The sequence below is a fragment of the Bubalus bubalis genome, chromosome 8 (genome assembly GCF_019923935.1).
Source record: "Bubalus bubalis isolate 160015118507 breed Murrah chromosome 8, NDDB_SH_1, whole genome shotgun sequence".
NCBI lineage: Eukaryota > Metazoa > Chordata > Mammalia > Artiodactyla > Bovidae > Bubalus > Bubalus bubalis.
In genome coordinates this window covers 117,793,539-117,800,695 of record NC_059164.1, presented here as the reverse complement: position 1 = coordinate 117,800,695, position 7,157 = coordinate 117,793,539, and the positions used below count along the sequence as shown (strand labels likewise).

The 7,157-nt window shown below is 55.5% G+C and overlaps 1 long non-coding RNA gene across 1 annotated transcript; it reads right to left on the bottom strand.

The window, feature by feature from the left end:
• Positions 1 to 209: 209 nt before the first annotated feature.
• On the bottom strand, positions 210 to 2,529 carry LOC123334863. The gene is made up of 2 exons (XR_006553035.2): positions 1,811 to 2,529; positions 210 to 708 (listed from the first exon to the last, which is right to left on the bottom strand). It is a non-coding gene; the product is annotated as an uncharacterized LOC123334863 (long non-coding RNA).
• Positions 2,530 to 7,157: the final 4,628 nt, after the last annotated feature.

Sequence of the window (7,157 nt, the reverse complement as noted above, 5' to 3'; positions counted from 1 at the left end):
GCAGCGTAGGGAGCCGCGCTGTGCAGCGTTGTTCACAATCCGAAAACAACCCTGATGTGTGTCAACAGTAAACGGGATAAGTAAACCACGGTATATTTACGTTTCAGAGCCCTATGCGAACATAAAAACGGAGAGGACTACCGTTGCAAAGAATAATCGAGATGCATGGTAAAAAGAAAACGTCGATTGAAAAAAAAACAAAACTAAAAACAGGCATAAAATAATTCAATTAAAATTCAAAAAGAGAAACAAATATTTGGTCTTGGATGCAAAGGTATTTGGTCAAACCAAAAACAAAGCAGATAATAACCCCGCCTGTTTAGAATGATGGGTCCCTCCAGGCTCTCCCACAAGCCCACAAGAGGGGCTCGTGAGCACAATTACAGTATCACTTAAAAATGAAAACCTTACGGATGATGGTAAAGAAGGCTCCGCGCTTTCTGGGGGGTGGATCCTTGGGGAGGGGCGTGCACCTGGGAGGGTGGCATGGTGGGAACTGCGCGCTGATCGCGGGAGCCCCGTCCCGCGCTCACTGCTCCGGCCTCAGGCCTCCCGACCTCAAGGCTCCAGATGAAGACGCCCCTGTCCTTCATTGGTGTTGCTCGGATTGCCGGGGTGATGGTCCCCCGTTATGGTGCCATGGACGGCCGCCCGCCAGCGTGACTGGTGCCCCCAGAGTTCACATCTGCTGGTATTCAGGGACCTGACCTGGTGTGGAAATAGGGCCTTTACAGATACTTGGGTGTGAGGAGGCCCTGCTGGCCTGGGCAGGCCCTGTGTCCAACGACAAGGGTTCCTAAGAGAGGGAGACTGGAGTCCCAGCTCCCACCGGGGAGACCCACCTGGACGTCGGAGGCAGCCATGAGGACTCAGGGGGCCGGGACTCCCAGGACAGGCCACAGCAGAGGCTGGAGGAAGGTCCGCCTGGACAGGCCCTGTCCTGCAGCTGGGGGAGCCCACCCCGCCCACACCTAGATTCCCAGCCTCCAGCCTCAGCACCGGGCCTGTGGATGTCTGCTTTAAGGGGGGTGGTTTGTACCGGGAAAGGAGCACAGCACGGGGAAGGCGGGAGCTGGGGCCCGCAGGACTCAGGGCTGGATGGTGATGGGAGGACACCCGTGTGGAAGTGCCAGCCAGCGCTGGGGTTACCATCCTGACCTCGCTGCTGCGTGACCTGCAAAGTGCGGATCAGCGCCCCATCCCACAGGGCTGCCATAACATCAGTGAGTTTTGAAGTAACTCGTTCCGCAATGAAACGGACCCTGTCCCCCCGCAGCTCTGCGGGGCCCTCCTTGCTGGCCTGTCCCTCTGGGTCACCTGCGTGTGGCTGCGGAGGCCTCCCCAGTGAGGGCTTGTGTCCCGAGGGTTCACCCGGCCGGCAAAGGCTGGGCCGGGAGCGGAGACCTCCCAGACCAGTGTCCCTAATTCCTGGAGAGAAGTGAGGGGGAGGACCTCCTCCCAGCTGGCACCCTGGGCCTGGGGGTGAGGGGCAGCAGGAGGGGCCCCCGGGCAGGTCCCCCTCCCCAGGCTCTCCTGTCCTCCAGTAATTTCTCTGGTGCTGACTGGGGGAGGGAGCCAGCCAGCCTTGCGCCCACCCCTTTTAACAGGAACCAAAAAGACCCTGAAGCTGGGAAAGACTGAAGGTGGGAGGAGAAGGGGACGACAGAGGATGAGGTGGTTGGATGGCATCACCGGCTCCATGGGCATGAGTTTGAGTAAGCTTCGGGAGTTGGTGAAGGACAGGGAAGCCTGATGTGCTGCGGTCCATGGGGTTGCAGAGAATCGGACACAACTGAGCGACTGAACTGACCTGACCTGACCTGAATCCCATCACTCGCTCCCGCGGCGTGCTCTGGGAGGGGCTGGTACCCGGCCAGGCTCGGGGTCAGCGGCCCCCACGTCCTCCGCCTCTGCTCTGACAGGGGCCCGGCTTTCGCTCAGGAGTTTTCTTGCTCTGAAGTCACGACTTTGAAGACCTTGTGGGGTCTTGGGGGTGTTTTTCAGGCCCAGGATCCTCGGGGAAGGCGGCCTTTGTGGCGATTCTGTCTGCCCCACACCTGGGGAAGCTGCGCCTCTTAGAGCCTCAACAGGGCCGCAGGCCTGGGGCGCTGGATGGAACATTTTCCCCTGGTTCTGGTGAGAGGGGCTGGCCGGGGGGACGAGGGGGCCTGGGCATCTGGCTGCAAACGTGAAGGAGCCCACGGATGACACGGACAGATGCACGGGCAACGCAGGCACAGCGTGTGGTAGGGCCGGTGCTGGCGTGTGTGCGCTGTGCGTGCGCAGGCGCGGGCCAGAGGTGGGGCTGGAGGAGTGGGCGAGGCCGGGGGGAGGAGGGGCGCGGGGGCCGGGTGGCCTCGGCTTGATGCTGGGCGCGTGGGGAGCCGGTGAAGTCGTGGGCAGAGGCTGGGTGACCAGGACGGGGCTGCGTTTCAAAGCGACGGCTGGGCAGCTGGCAGGGCTGCCTGCGGCGACTCAGAATTGATGGGTGGACGGAGGCTGTTGCATCAGACGCTCGCTCCCTGGCCTGGAACAAACTGCTGGCTGCTGACAGCTCTTTAAAATAATAGCGTGGATGATCTATGAAGAGTTAAGATGATGCACAGCTGAAGCCTAACCTTCTGCTCTGTGTCTTAGTCCGTGCGGGCTCCTGCAACCGAACACCATGAATGGCGGCTGAAACTTCAGACGTCCGCTCCCCGCGCCTCTGGAGCTGGCAGTCGGAGGTCCGGGTGCCCCGACCTGCTATCTGGTGGGGACTCGCTTCCAGGTTCACTGGTGGCCATCCTCAGGCGCTGTCCCCACCTTGGGGGAGGCTATGGGCCCGTCTGGGGACCCGGGTATAAGGACCCTAACGCCATCATCAGCACCCACCCCCACAACCTAATCACCTGCCAAAGACCCCACCTCCTAACATCTTCCCCCTAACACACACGCATTTGGGGGAACACATTCAGTCCAGAACATTCAGCTTCCCAAACTTTTTTTTGTTTGTTTTAATTTACCTATTGCTTATTTTTAAATGTTTTTTTTCAGGTAGAAAAATAATTCATGTTCACCATAAAACCCTGAAATATCATGGTTAGATGTGTGATGAAGAAAGGGGAGTCCGGGGACTTCGCTGGCTGTCCAGTGACTGAGACTCCGAGCTCCCAGTGCCGGGGGCTCGGGCTAAATCTCTGGTCAGGGAGCTAGAACCCGCAGACTGCATCTAGGAGCTGGTGCAGACGACTAAGACCCGGTGTGGCCACAGAAATAAATACTAGCAAAAGGGGGGCTGCCTCCAGCTCTTCCTCCCAGAAACTCGCTTCCTTCCAGAGAGTCAACGCACGTGTTAACTGGCGTTACGATCACTCTTCACCAAAGTAGGGCGCATTGCCGTGCAGTTGCCCGTGTGCTCCTGACGGCGCAGCTCAGGGTTTCCCACCTCAGGAACCTGCACAGACAGCAGCGCTGCCTGGGGTCCTGTTGGAGGCGCAGCACGGCGGGTCCTCCAAGACCCCGGGGCCAGAATCTGCATCTACCAGCTTCCCAGGGTCCCGGCCGCCTCCCCAGCACTGAGCGTGGGAGACCTGCTGGTTCTGGGTCCCTCACTCTTCTCAGTGGGTTTATGGGCATAGTTTACGGAACCAATCCGCTAATGGTGAATATTTGTTTCCTTTTAAAAACATGCATACGGCACTATTCAACAGTGCCTCAACAAATATTCCTGTGTGTGTGTGGGAGTGTTTCAGTGTTTTACAAAGTTATCACCCTACACATTTTCTCGCTGTGTGTGTGCTAAGTCGCTCCAGCCGTGTCTGACTCTCTGCCACCCCATAGTCTGTAGCCCTCCAGGCTCCTCTGTCCATGGGACTCTCCAGGCAAGAACACGTGGGTGGGTTGCCTTTTCCTACTCCAAGAGATCTTCCCAACCCAGGAATCAAACCCGCATCTCTTAATGTCCTGCATGAGCAGACAGATTCTTCACCGCTAGCGCCGCCTGGGAATCCCTGCTTAGGGAAATTGTATAAATATATTTTTTGAATGAACAGATAATGTCAATTTCCAACCAGAAACCTGGGCCAACTCCTCCAAATAGAGAGTGTGAGTGTTGTAGCCACACGTTCTGGGAAACAAACTCACTCAGAAGGACGATGCAGATAGTGGGGTGCAGTTTATTACACCGGCGGGCCCAAGGCAGAGTCTCCTCTTAGCCAAGGACCCGCCCAGTTTTTGTGAAAACCATATATACCCTAAGTGTACGTGCTCAAACCCGCCTCCCCAAATTCCCCGAAACTAGTCTGAACAAAGGAAAAGAAAGATACAATCCAAGCTAACCCGGGATTCGTATGCCTTAAGCCTAGGTAGTTAACAATGGACAATTATCAATAGGCCTGTGGTCATACCCCAATAAGCATAATAGAATTTATGATTCCATCCGGTTACACAGATAATTAGGGTATTCTTTTAGGACGGAGAGTCTAGGTAGGAGCCCTGGGGCTCTTCCATGGTTGGGGGGGGGGGGTCGGGTCTGGTTTTCCAGCTGGAATGTTGTTTCCATAGATACTGGGCGTACAGCTCAAAGTCCACAATCCGGCCCAAGATGGAGTCCTGCTTTCAAGGTGGAGCCTGTTCTGTCTGTTTCCTCCTTCATGAGGACCTGCCCGGGGGGTCCTCTTGGCCCACCTGACAGGTGGCAGATCAGCGAGCACCTCTGCAGCAGCCTCACCAGCCCGCCTCCTCCCCAGCAGCCAGCCCTCCGACTCTGATAGAGATGGTCCAGTCAGACCCTGGCCTGCCGCCCCAGCCGCTGCCCTGGGCCCGGCCTGACCTTGTCTTCTGCAGTCCACTGTCGGCCTGAGAGCCCGCGTCAGCCCTTCCGGTCCCCCGACAGCTGCCGCCCCCCCGCGCCCCCTCTGCCAGGGCTCCTGGGCCTGGTCTCCCTGGCTTCCCGCGTGCCCTGTCCGTCTGCCATGGCTGGAGCCGTCTCCCTGCCTGCTGCTCCCGTGGGACCCCCGTCCCAGGGGAATCCTGCGGTCTCCTCTGCGTCTGCGGAGGCAGCAGCTTGATTCCGGCTTCTTCAACTTCCTGCGGCCTGTTTCCAGTTCCAGGGCTGCCTCAACTCCAGGCAGGAAGCAGGCAGTGAACGAATGAATGAATAAATGAGCGAGTAAACGCCTTCAGATCCTACTGGGGCCCAGACAGGTGCACCTTCACATCCTCAGTCTTCTCTCACCATGTTAAGAGAAAGACTTCCCAGGTGGCACTGTGGTAGAGAGCCCCCTGCCGACGCAGGAGACCTAAGTGGTGTGGGTTCGGTCCCCGGGTTGGGAAGATCCCCTGGAGAAGAGAATGGCCACCAACCCTAGTATCCTGGCCTGGAGAATCCCAAGGACAGAGGAGCCTGGCGGGCTACAGTCCAGGGGGTCGCAGAGGGTGGGACAGGACTGAGTGCTTAGTGCCCATGCATGCTTGTTAATTACCAGCTGCATGTTTAGCCAAGAGCAGTGGGGGCCAGGTGAGCTTGGGCAAGGGGGTCAGATGGACAGGGAGACCCCCGGGGGAGGGTCTCCCAGTGAAGGCGGGCCTCTGATCCAAGCTCGTCCTCGGGCCAGAGCATGTGGTTTGTTCTGTTCGCTGCAGGGTAAGCTCACCAGGTGACACCCACTCACAGAGGACCGAGGAGCTGCCCCCAGGTCGTAGACCTGGGCTGACATCTCTGACGAGTAAAGCAAAGGGAAAAGAGTCGTAGCTGTACTTTGTGATTTTCAGTAGTTTTAGTTTACAAGCCAACTATTCATCACATTAAGACATTGATCTATAAATAAAATTGAAGGCAGTGATACATCTGGGTCTTTGCAGGCCTCAAGTCGAGGCGATGATCTGTAAATATATTTGTCTGTGTCATTGATCCCTTTTTTATTAATGTCGTGGCTTTCACTGTGGTTATCAATTTCATTCCGGATTACCAAAGTCCTTACAAAACCTTTGTTCCCTGGCGTGGGCTGCCTTGGTCAGCGCTTATGCGTTTGAGTAACATAAAGTTACATCCACTTCTGGCTGGAGTTCAGCTGTGTCGTTAATTTTCATTAGCTCTTCCTGTTCTTTCTATACTTCTACCCATTTTCAGTGTATTTTTCTATTATCTGGAGGTGCTACTCCCTTGTGGAGTGCACATGACCTAAATGCTCTTGAAGGAGGGAGGTTACATTTCTGACTCCAGTACTTTGGCCACCTGAGGCGAACAGCTGACTCATTGAAAAAGACTCTGATGCTGGGAAAGACTGAGGGCGGAGGAGAAGGGGGCGACAGAGGATGAGATGTTTGGAAGGCATCACCGACTCAATGGACGTGAACTTGGGAAGCCCTGGGAGATGGTGAGGGACAGGGAGGCCGTCCTGGCGTGCTGCAGTACACGGGGTCGCAAAGAGTCGGACACGACTTGTCAAATAAACAACAACAACACATTTCTGACGTGGGCTCACTGTATCTTCTGGGCAAAAGTTAAGCCTATTTTGTTAGTTATGTAAGATTTCTATTTTTTTTTTTTTTATTAATCTTTTTTTTTGGCCGCTGGATCTTAGTTCCCAGAGCAGGGATGGAACCCAGGCCCCTGCGGTGGACGTGCACAGCCTTAGCCACTGGCCCAGGAAGTGCCCCGGCCTCTCACTGCCGTTCAGCAGTGTCTCTGCGGTCGGCGCCACAGCGGGCTTGTGGGCAGGCAGTATCATGTTTCCCGTGAACATTCTGCACGAGGCCATCCAGCCTAACTCCGTGTTGGCGGTGACTGCTGACACGGGAACAAGGGTGTCTGCTGCCTTTAGCTCTATTTTTAAAACTCTTTGTCTTTCTAGACAGCTATCACACTTATCCTGGTTACACTGTATTTTGCTTATATTAGAGCAAACTGGTAAAACTTGGATATAAAAAAAAAAAAAACACGCACAAACACACACACATACACACACAGCCCTGGAAGGCTGCCCTTTCAGGCTGCATAATGCTGCTCAGTGCCATCGCTAGCTACACGACCAGCCTTCCAGGTGACGCAGATCCCAGCCTAAATGCAGATACCGTTTTCTCCACTCAGAACCCCCGGGACTGTGATAATAACCAGGCATATCTTATTTTTTCTAAATGGAAATAGTTTTCTTTTGATTTCTTTTTATCAGAGT